The 12,032-nt window shown below is 33.3% G+C and overlaps 1 long non-coding RNA gene across 1 annotated transcript; it reads right to left on the bottom strand.

Annotated features, from left to right (window-relative positions):
- Positions 1–346: 346 nt before the first annotated feature.
- LOC127875862 (uncharacterized) lies at positions 347–2,075 on the bottom strand. The gene is made up of 3 exons (XR_008047486.1): positions 1,778–2,075; positions 1,225–1,358; positions 347–649 (listed from the first exon to the last, which is right to left on the bottom strand). It is a non-coding gene; the product is annotated as an uncharacterized LOC127875862 (long non-coding RNA).
- Between the last annotated feature and the right edge of the window lie 9,957 nt (positions 2,076–12,032).

The following is a 12,032-nucleotide window of genomic DNA, read 5'->3' as shown; positions in this document are numbered from 1 at the left end:
TTTAATTGTATTCTTTTTTTACTGGAGCTTTTTAGATCCAGTGTTTACATGTATCAATATAAAAGCGTTTAATGAAAAACTAAAATATCTGCCAAATTTAGGAAAAGTTCCCTTTAAAATAAATATTAAATCAAGCACTTGGTAATATCTAACACATAACTTTTTTATTGGTCCTTTTTGGCATTTTTTCTTTCACAAACCTATAACCTTGAAGTAAATATATGACAAATTATGCATACACAATTATAAAATATGCAAACATCAGCTGTTGTAACTATTGTCTCTAGACGACCAGGAATACCAATCCTTCCAAATCAGCTATGACACAACTTTACGCCATTTGGCTGAGTAGTGTAGCTCTGCCTATTCAGAGAAGACTCGAGCCATCTATCACTTTATAACATTTATAACTATAATTTTTTTACATTTTTGATGAAACAGTTTGATCAGCTGCTGCCTCTTATCACATGCTGCTCGATGTACTGGTGTGTTGTTCATAACTTCCGGTTCCATCACGTTTCCAACCAATTCCTCCATCAGTGGAACATTTGAATCCAGACACAGGTTATGCAGGGGCATGTACACAGTTGATATTTCACAGCACTTATTGGACTTGAAAGGCCAACATCCACCAGTGGCATGCAGATATCTAAACAAATATCAAAAGTATTTCTTTAACATAGACATTTGTCTAAGTGACTAAATTGTCCTGATACCATTGACATTAATTTAATTTCAATATTAATTATATATAATATATAGCCTACAAAACACTTTATTTGTGCCTGTATTCACTATTAATGCACAATATCATTTAAATGCACTAGTAAACAATATTTCATACATATTTGTTAGGATAAGCAAAATGAATTTTTAAGATTTAAAATAAAATAAATAAAACATCAGTTTATTTAAACGGACATTTTTTTTATGAAACATCATATTCACACATGCAAACAACCCTCAGTTATAATAAAAGTTAATTTACATATAAATTGTTAAATTTGATAATTAAAGTTGTACGTTATCAAGCTTTAGAAGCTACGTTTGATTTAAGACACTGTGAGGCACAAGAAAGAGATTGGCACTAATACTTCATTTAAATACTGTGTGGTTAGTTGATCTCGTGGGTTAGTTGATCTCGCACTAATAAGACTTATATTTCACAACCTATATAATATGTAACCAATCTCGTGATTTCAACACTCCCTTTCTACTACCCACCCTCTACATAGATGGTCATTGTAGGCCTGTTCCGCAGCATGGGAGGGATGAGGTTAAGGGGTCATCAGGTTAGTCCTTAATGGATACCCACTATCTCCCAGCAGATGACCCTCATCATTGGTGCTCAGATATTGCTGTAAATTGAGAAATATTTTATTGGGCAGTTGCTTTGTCTTTGATAAAACAGCAGTCCACAGTTAATATTGTTAGATTAAGGTAGGAAAGCATCTCAATAAGTTTCACAAAACTAGCTTAAGTATTATCAAATCACTATATTTTAGTTACCTAGATGAAATAATGTAACTTAAGACAATATTTAAAGATATTACTGATAGCTGCATTGGCTAACACATAAAAGAACAAAAGCTTGATCACACAGTGCAAAGGTGCTTATTGTGGTAGTTAATGATTTTTGCGCATGTACGTAACTAATTATTATTAGATGTCAAAGATGATAAGCATTACGCTTATTTCAACCTTTTATGGTATTTATCTGCTTTTATACCAAATTTAATGATAAGGTAATGAATCATAATACTGTATTTACATTTACCTCATGCTGGCGTCAGCAACAGCCTGCACATTAATGGCATGGAATCCTCAGTAAACATCTCCCTTGGCAATATGCAATATGCCAAAATCTATAAAAAATAAAAGTTATTCATTAACATGAGAGTGCTCATCATTTCATGTTCACATTACCAACACAAAAGGGAGGAATGCAGACAAGGAGTAAATAAATAAAAAAGCCCCATCAATATGCACGAAATAAATTTTTTGGATGGGGGGTGCATATTTATAGCACTGCAGAATTGAATTTGACAAATAAATAAATTGTAATCAAATGAACAAAATATATAAATAATTAAGGTAATTGTTCTGCAATTATTAAAGACATAAGGTACAATCTACTTCACTCACGCTCGATTGGTTATTCACAGCTTGGGTACTACTTACATGTACCCCTGGTACCATTAAGCATACTTGCATGTACCTGGGTTAAGGTTAATATACTTAAACGTACCCGTTCCTTATAAGACTGTACCCGAGTTGTATTCCTGCCCAAAATCCGATGTGGTACAGTGCACTACAGATAAATGTAAAGCGATATTGTTCATCTAAATAAAACTTACCTTTTGAAAAAACTGCATCAACATGCTTTTTGAGTATAAATTTCGATGATATATAGACTATTTGAGAAAAAAATTGACATTAATGTGAACATAATTAGAAAAAATTAAGCCTACAACAACCCATTTAGCATTAAATTTCCGGCTATGTTAAAGTATATTAACTGTAACAGGGTTAGCTCTACATGTAAGTATACTTAAAAAGTACCCGGGGTACAGGTAATTAGTATCCGAGCTGACAATGACCAATCGAACAACATTGTAATCAAATGAGAACAATATAGAAACAATTATGGTGATTGTTCTACAATTATTAAATACATAAGGTACCATCAGCATCTACCTAACTCACCAATACAATAAACTTGTTTAAAAATAGCAAACACAAACAGTATCATGATGTCATATTCATTTTCATGATCATGATGTTATAATCAACAATTTCGAGCTAAAGTATTGTTCAATCACAACATTTAGAAGTAGAACAACTACAAGTTCAACATTAGCGGGTGGGGTAAATCAGTCTGCACAATAAGTTAATGTCATCCATAGGTTTATGGACGTTTCGTGCCACTACCAGTTCGTGCCACTGATATTTGTGTTGAAAAGGGGTAGACGTTTCGCCCCACTGATAATATATAGGTGGATAGGTGTGAATAATGCCGTATAGGTGTGAATGATATTGGGGTGTATATAAATGTAGAGAATTACAACAATGTTGACAATTATGATGATAAATAACAAACAAATAAAATGATTTATCATTAGTATACTAATATTTGTAAATAGTGTATTATATGCGATAAACATATAGCATAAAGTGTTGTTATTTTTTATGAATCATGTGTATGCGCTTGTAATAATAAAATAAAATGATTTATTGTTAGTATAAAAACATGTGTGCATAGTTCATTATGTTTAATAAATATAAAACATGAAATGCTGTTATTTTCTATGCTTCAATTGTATGTATTATATACATAAATAATAATATATAACATGAATGAACAATAATACAATTTAAAATAAAGTTGGTCTTTTTCTTTTAAGAAAAGCTTATGCTTTACTATTGACTCACAAACTTTCAAATAGCCGTATGCGTATTTACGTTATTAGCAAACAATTAATTACCGACTCGGGCCTTTAATTTACCGACACGGGCCTTTAATGGCCAATTAGTAACCAATTAGTAAACAACTCACCGCTTTAATTATGATACAACATGTGTAATTTATTGAAGGAGTAAATAAAGTCCGTTGAACACACAGTATATAATACCGCAAGACGGTACGAACGAACAACGACGTTAAAGGTATTTTTTTTTTACATATATAGAATAATAAAGCAATATATTATTTTCAATTGATAGTTATAATTTAAATATTATCTTATAAAAACTAATATATCATATTTTCATTGGATAGTTTTAATTTAAATATTATTAAATACAAACTAATATACATCATAGTTCACAACATATTTCTTTTTTCCAGGATGGCATCGCAGAATCAACGGTTGAGCAGGGCGTCCCGACCTAGGGTTTTACGTGCTCGTCCCCCTGTTGCGCCGTGAGGCAGAAACAGTGGATCTGACAATCCGCCTTGTGTCGGAGCACGCCCTGACTCGGGTACACCGGAAATTTTTCAAAGAAGTGCACGGGCGGCTATTCGAGATCTGGGAGAAGTACGAAGACGATGACATGACAACTACTCAACTGATGAGAGCTTGCAGCCATATCATCGGGCTGGGACCTAGCACAACCCAGGATGACATCCGCGATGAGGACTTCTGAAATGCAATATATTGTATATATGATTTGTGTATGTGTATGATAGGATAGTATGCTGTTGTATTTGTGTTTCTATATTTGTGCACTTTTGTATATGTGTATTAAAACAATGTTTGAATATATTTATGTTATCAATCTAGATATTGTTAAAATGTATGCATGCATTCACTTTTGATGTTGTTAATGTCAATTTATTGCAAATGTTTGTATATATTTATGTTATCTCTGCCAACACAAGATAATCCTACCAGATTGGGTAGGATGCAATTTTTTTGTTTAAAATGTATGTTTGCATTCACTTCTGATGTTTTAATATATTTATGTAATGTATTGTTAATGTATTATATCGTGGGCTAAGCGCTAAACGGTTGTAACTCCATTTTTGGAAATTTTACAGGAGAGACAAAAAACTGCCTAATTAAAAAAAATTCTTGCTGGATTTTATTAAAAAGCATATATTTGGTTAGTTCCAAGCAGTGTTGAAAGACTCATTGCCAATCTGTAGAATAATTATGGAAAGAGATATTTGAACATGTTCAAGTTACAACCATTTTCCACCTGAAATTTTGGAAAATTTCATTTATTATTTTTATGCAATAGGGAAAAAAAAACATTGTTGTTTTCCCATTCAACAGATGTTACAATCAAAGGTGCGAAAGTTTCCTGTTATGATTTCACACCTATACGGTATTATTCACACCTATCCGCCTATATATTATCAGTTTAATAGTTTATTAACGTCTCTTCAATACACATATTTGACAGCTATATACACATACAAGTTATTCATAGATTAAAAGTGTATTGCCACTCAGTACAGAGTTATAAGAGACAGCTCTCTATCTAAAACATAGGTATTTAATACTTTATACATAGAGAAATAGAAAAATAATAAAAATTATATAAAAAAAACATAAGCATAGCATAAAATAAAATCAACTTAACAACCAGATAGGTTATGAGCTCCAGTTGACAAATTAAAACACATGTAGTTTCTAAACAGCATGAGAGATAACATTTATATATATATATATACACTATAAAATCAACTAGACACCCAGATACTAAGGTTATGAGCTCCAGTTGACAAATTTAAAACAGCATGAGAGATTACATATATATATATATATATATAGATAGATATAGATAGATATATATATATATATATATATATATATATATAGATATATATATATATATATAGATATATATATATATATATATATATATATATATATATATATATATATATATATATATATATATATATATATATATATATACATACATACATATATATATAAACATACATATACATACATATACACACACATATTATATATAGGATTTTTTAAAATTGAACTCATCAGCAGATAATTTACATATTTATATGTGAGCATCACTAAAATCTGATTAAACATAAGTCTTGCTAAAAGTTAAGAGAAGGCTTAAAATGTTATTTATACGAAACGTCCTATGCCCTCCTACACAAATATCAGTGGCACGAACTGGTAGTGGCACGAAACGTCCAGCACCCTCATCCATAAGTACACGTCGACACAAAAAAGAATGAGTTTAACATAAAGTCATTTGTAAAAAAACACAACAATACATGATTACACTAATACCGGTAATCATCGAATGCTTTTATAAAGAAAAGATACAACAATGACTTATTTTTCAACCATTTTGCAAAATCCGAGTTTTCAAATGCTAAGTAAACAAAGGGCAACTACTCTAAAGTTTTTGGGTTAAATTCTACTTATTTGCTGTTTGAAAATAAATACAATTTTATAATTATACTTGTTTAAATCAATGATTTCTTCGCCTTATTTACATACCTAAGCGACGGAATGAAGGGGATGAGCTCGCCGGCAAGTTGGTGCTATGGCTTCCCCGATCAAAACCAACAATCGCTCTATTCCGTCCTTACTTAGACGATATATCGAAGCAATGTTCTCATCTCTTAGGTTTTCGAGAACATTTCTCTCCCTAAAAGCCTTGGCATTGGTAATTTTTCGTCTCCTGTCATCGTGGATGACAAAAACGACCGCCATTACGTTAATTTACGGGTGCCCTTACCCAGTCGTATATTTATGTATGAAATTTATGTAATTTTAATTTACGATTTGCTTGATGAAACGTGATTTCATTGAAACATCGTTATTTATGTAAATCGTAATTTACAACTAGTCGTAAATCGTTGATGAAACGGCTCCCAGACCATCACATTTGGAATTTCTGAGGCACTTTGAAATGAAAAGAAATACAAAGATTTTCAGATCATTGTCACGAACTCATAAACTCAGAAGTTATACACGATGGAAAATTCCGTCGGGAAAAACCCATTATTGCGCCAAAGGCTGTCTAGATAAATTGTGAACTAATGGCTAAGTGAATCAGCTGATTATCGTTGACAATAAACGTAGACTCGATCAACGCTCCGGCGGGCTGTGAAAATGATCAATCAAAAGACCAATCACGTCGCAGACCGCTGTCGCATTATACAGATATTCTAAGATATGGTTAAGTGGAATAAGTTTCACAGCGTTTTGAAAATAGAATAGCAAGAATTACGTATGAGACACAATTAATTGTAAGAAGAGTACACTGTCCGATAAAAAATAACCCTAATTTCGAGTTATGCACAATGGTGTCGTGGTTGACGTCTCCAAATTGCGTGGATTAAAGCATGCCAAAAATAACTCGGAATGATTCTTGACATAAGACGTCCATCATTATCCCCACGCTTTTTGAAAAAAAGGTGGGGATATTGTGGTTATCTCCGCCGTCCGTCCGTCCGTCCGTCCGTCCGTCCGTCTGTCTGTCTGTCTGTCTGTCCGTCCGTCCTGGCCACTATCTCCTCCTACACTAAAAGCACTAGAACCTTGAAACTTACACACATGGTAGCTATGAGCATATGTGCGACCCTGCACTATTTGGAATTTTGATCTGACCCCTGGGTCAAAAGTTATAGCGGTTGGGGTGGGGCCGCGTCAGAAATTATCACTCATTTTTTTAGGTTATTTTACATTTACTTCTTTATTTCTACACCGATTCACTTCAAATTGATACTGGACCTCTCTTATGACAATACGGTCAATCTCAACCATGCATGGCCCCATTCCCAACCATGGGGCGCCCCGCCCACATAGGCCACACCCACCAAAAATTTCCATTTACTATAATTTTTTCATTTCTACACGGATTCACTTCAAATTGATACTGAACTTTTGTTATGACATTAGGGTCAATCTCAACTATGCATGGCCCCAATCCCAACCCTGGGGCGCCCGCCCACATAGGCCACACCCACCAAAAAATTCCATTTACTATAATTTTTTCATTTCTACACGGATTCACTTCAAATTGATACTGAACTTCTCTTATGACATTAGGGTCAATCTCAACTATGCATGGCCCCATAACCAACCCTGGGGCCCCGCCCACATAGACCACACCCACCCAAAATTGCCTTTACTATAATTTCTTCATTTCTACACCGATTCACTTCAAATTGATATTGAACTTCTCTTATGACAATACAGTCAATCTCAACTATGCATGGCCCCATTGCCAACCCTGGGGCGCCCCGCCCACATAGACCACACCCACCCAAAATTGCCTTTTACTATAATTTCTTCATTTCTACACCGATTCACTTCAAATTGATACTGAACCTCTCTTATGACAATACGGTCAATCTCAACTATGCATGGCCCCATTACCAACCCTGGGGCCCCGCCCACATAGACCACACCCGCCCAAAATTGCCTTTTACTATAATTTCTTCATTTCTACACCGATTCACTTCAAATTGATACTGAACTTCTCTTATGACAATACGGTCAATCTCAACTATGCATGGCACAATTACCAACCCTGGGGCGCCCTGCCCACATATGTCACACCCACCCAAAATTGCCTTTTACTATAACTTCTTCATTTCTACACCAATTCACTTCTAATTGATGATGAACTTCTCTTATGACAATACGGTCAATCTCAGCTATGCATGGCCCCATTACCAACCCTGGGGCACACCTAGGTCAAACATTCGGCGTGGGGATACGCGTCGGCCTCTGCCGCGCCATTTCTAGTTCACATCATATTTTGTTTGCATGACAAGCACACATGACACGTTCAGGGTGTCGGCTTATTCAATGATAAGGAAGTAAATAATCAATTAATATCTATCACGACATTCAATATTAATTGAACCCCAGAAGCATTATCATGTCAGAAAATATTGTAGACAAGCGCCATTCTTTTATTTAAGCCACGTGACCAACTATTTTTACTATACATGTACAACACACAAGGCGCATGGGTTTAGTACTAGTAGCAAGGCTTAACACAAATAATCATAAGTCATCGTATACTGTCCTGGTAAGGGCATACACACTTCATACAAATATTGGTACCTTTTCGAACAACCTATAAACTCCATTTGGTAGAAAATGTTTATGACTTTATATGAAAGTTTGAATGTGTGTTTGCTAAAGCGTAGAGGTTGTTTCTTTGATCATCATCAATTCCTGTTTTTCCACATGTCTGGTATAGAGTTTGGATGTATGATGCCCTTGCTTCATGGCTTCGAAATGACATTATCGAATTTGCGTAGCAAAAACACCATTGTCACAAAAAGAGCCATGATTGATTTCACTGTGCATTTTGGGGTATGTGTTGCTTATGATTGTGTGGTGTTTTCGATCATGAAAATATTTGATTTATTTGTTGAAATGTGTAAGAACATAACTCAAATAAAGTAAAATATAAAAACGCGATTGCATGGTGGATAAGGCGGAGCATTCGCAGCACTTCCTCAATAAAATATCCACCAGTGAGATGTGGGTATCGACTAAAAACAGTGATGTACTATATGTTAAATTCGTACTATATTATTTTATAACGATTGTCATATTGCAATATTTATAACGCGTGGTAGAATATATGGCTTTTACAATTGATTTTACTTTTGCGGATGGAATCAAATTATTATTGATCTTTGACAATTGAAACAAGTATGATGGTGTATGTCCGAGTATAGGGCTTTCCTTTACCTGATCAGAGAGGTGGGAAACGAGTCGGAGAACTGCTGCGAACTTACGTGCAAAACTTCAGAATTAATATGCAACTCGCGTAAGTACAACGCTTACATAGACTGAAAATAAATAAACTATACAAGTAAAAGCAACGATAACGAATAATATGCGTAAGACCATTTTTTTATTCTTACAACAAATATGCACTAAATAAATTCTTTGTGACACGCGGTGCTTGTGCTCAAGTGAAGGTCAATCGTTTCAAGGTCATTTTTTGTCAGCAGTAACAATCTTCCTCCCATTACCGTATAAATATAATAGTTGACTGGCGTGCATTTAAATAACTGAACTCGAAATCCAATGTGTTGTTATTTCAGTGTTTGTCACGGTATGTATCAGTGTTTTTTTTTGTACTTCATGTTTAAGATAAAATATTTCATCAATATAACCATAAAATTCACAATATTATTACCGTCTCTTGATTTCAATGAGTTAATTCCGAAACTTACATTTAAGAAAGATAGTTTAACGTTTAGTTGCTGTTGTTCAAGAAAAGATGTTAATTGATTCCAAATAGGTTGGATGTGTTTGCACTCCCAAAAAAGATGTTCTATAGTTTCAATGTTTTCACTGCAGAAGTCACACAGATTTGAGTTAGATAATTTGCATTTAAAGAGATATTTATTTGTAGCTATAATTCTATGGATGTATTTATATTGGAAATTTCTCAGTGTGCTTTCAATAGTTGCTTTATATGGCATGGTAAATATGTGTTTCCAATTAAGTTCATTTTCTCCAAAAAGGACTTGCCATTTATTTTGGATTTTGGAGTTTTCCGTATGGTTTTTAATTTGTAGTTTGTAAAATATTGTATTTGTTTTGTTTTTTCTTCCAAGTATTTTTTCTACAAATGTTGTTTGAGTACATGGTGTATTATTTGTATTGATTTCAGATTTAATATGTATGGGTATGCTTTTGATTAGTGTGTAGTACTTGAGAAAATTATTTGAAGGTATTCCATATATGTAGCATATATTATCAAAAGAGTAGAAATCCTTAATTCTATAGTCATATAATTGGTCGACATATTTAATGCTTCGTTCAAACCAATCTTTATAGAAAAATATCTTATTGTTTGAAGTTATGTCTTTATTGTTCCATAATATTGTTTTACTGCTGGTTTGGGTTTCTAAGTTATGAGTGACATCACTCCACGCTGATAGAACATCAGACAGAAATATGTTTTCGTTTGCAATTTCATGTAAGATAGTATTGCTGATGTTACATTCAAAGAGTAAGGAGTCACCATATTTTTTTAGAATTTTCTGGTAGAATAATTTCCATTTACACGTATTGGTATTATCTAGGTATCTTTTAACCCAGCTGCATTTGATTGCATTCAAGAATGAGTCAATGTTCGTTAATTGGATACCTCCATTTTCTACAGATTGAATTAACTGAGTTCTTTTTATTTTATCAGGCTTACTGTCCCATATGAAATTAAATATTGCTGATTTTATATCGTTAATAACATCATTTGGTGGATTTGGGAGAACTGTTAATACATATATTAATTTAGGAAGTGCAAACGTTTTCAATACTGTGTTTTTTCCGATTAGTGTAAGTTTACGATGATGCCATGATTTTAAGCAGTTTTTAAAATTCTGTAATTTAGGTAGTATGTTTTTAAGAACTGTATCCTTTTCATTATTTGTGAAAGTAATTCCTAACGTTGTGGCTTCATCGGATGTCCAATTAAATTTCATTTCTTTTTTATATAGAACATTACTTTGTTTTAATTTACCTACTCGTAGCACAGTACATTTACTTTTGTTTAGTTTTAGACCCGATGTCATTCCGTAAAGGGTAAACGACTCTATTAGGTTAGGTTATGGAAAGAATCGTAATTGTCGTTTAAAACGTAAGTTGCATCGTCAGCAAATAGGGATTGTTTGATTTCTTCGTCAGGTTCTAGTGATATGCCTTGTATGTGTTATTTGATTGGATGTGATGTGATAGATACTCGATGCAAATAATAAATAGCGATGATGAAAGTGGACATCCTTGTCGAACCCCCCGTTCGATGTTAAAACTGTTTGAAAAGAAGCCATTGTTAATGATTATACTATTAATATCGGTATAGAATAGTTTGACCCATTGAATGAGACTTTCACCAAAGTTCATATTTTTAAGCAGGAGAACATAAATGAATGATCAAGCGAATCGAATGCCTTTTCAAAGTCTGCAAAGAATATTAGACCAGGACTATTTGAATTGTTGAAATAGTTTATGCATTCTTGGATAAGACGAACGTTTTCACCAATGTAGCGTCCTTTTATGAAACCAGATTGAGATTTTGAAATAATTGATGGTAATATTTTTTTAATTCTGTAGCTATACTTTTAGTTGCAATTTTATAATCATTGTTTAGTAAACTTATCGGGCGCCAGTTTGATAAGGATTCTAAGTTTTTTCCAGGTTTTGGAATAAGTGATATAATACCTTGTTTTTGTAGCGTTGTTAAGTTTTCGTTGTTAAATGAATAGTTAAGCGAATTAATTAGATGTGTTTTTATATCATTCCAGAATATTTTATAAAATTCGATTGTGATGCCATCAGATCCTGGGCTTTTGTTATTTTGCATTTCTTTTAGGGCTAATCCACATTCATATTCATTAAGCAATCCGTCGCACAGTTGTTTTTCCTCCTGGTTTAAAGCGTGATGTGTATTTTTAAAAAGGGTGTTATTTTCAACATTTTTTCGTTTATAGAGGGTTTCGAAAAATAAACGTTGTTCTTCTAGTATTTGAGTTCTTTTGTTATATCTTTGCCATTGACTACTAA

This window comes from Dreissena polymorpha, chromosome 4 (assembly GCF_020536995.1).
Source record: "Dreissena polymorpha isolate Duluth1 chromosome 4, UMN_Dpol_1.0, whole genome shotgun sequence".
Taxonomy (NCBI): domain Eukaryota; kingdom Metazoa; phylum Mollusca; class Bivalvia; order Myida; family Dreissenidae; genus Dreissena; species Dreissena polymorpha.
This window is presented reverse-complemented; position numbering and strand designations above follow the sequence as displayed.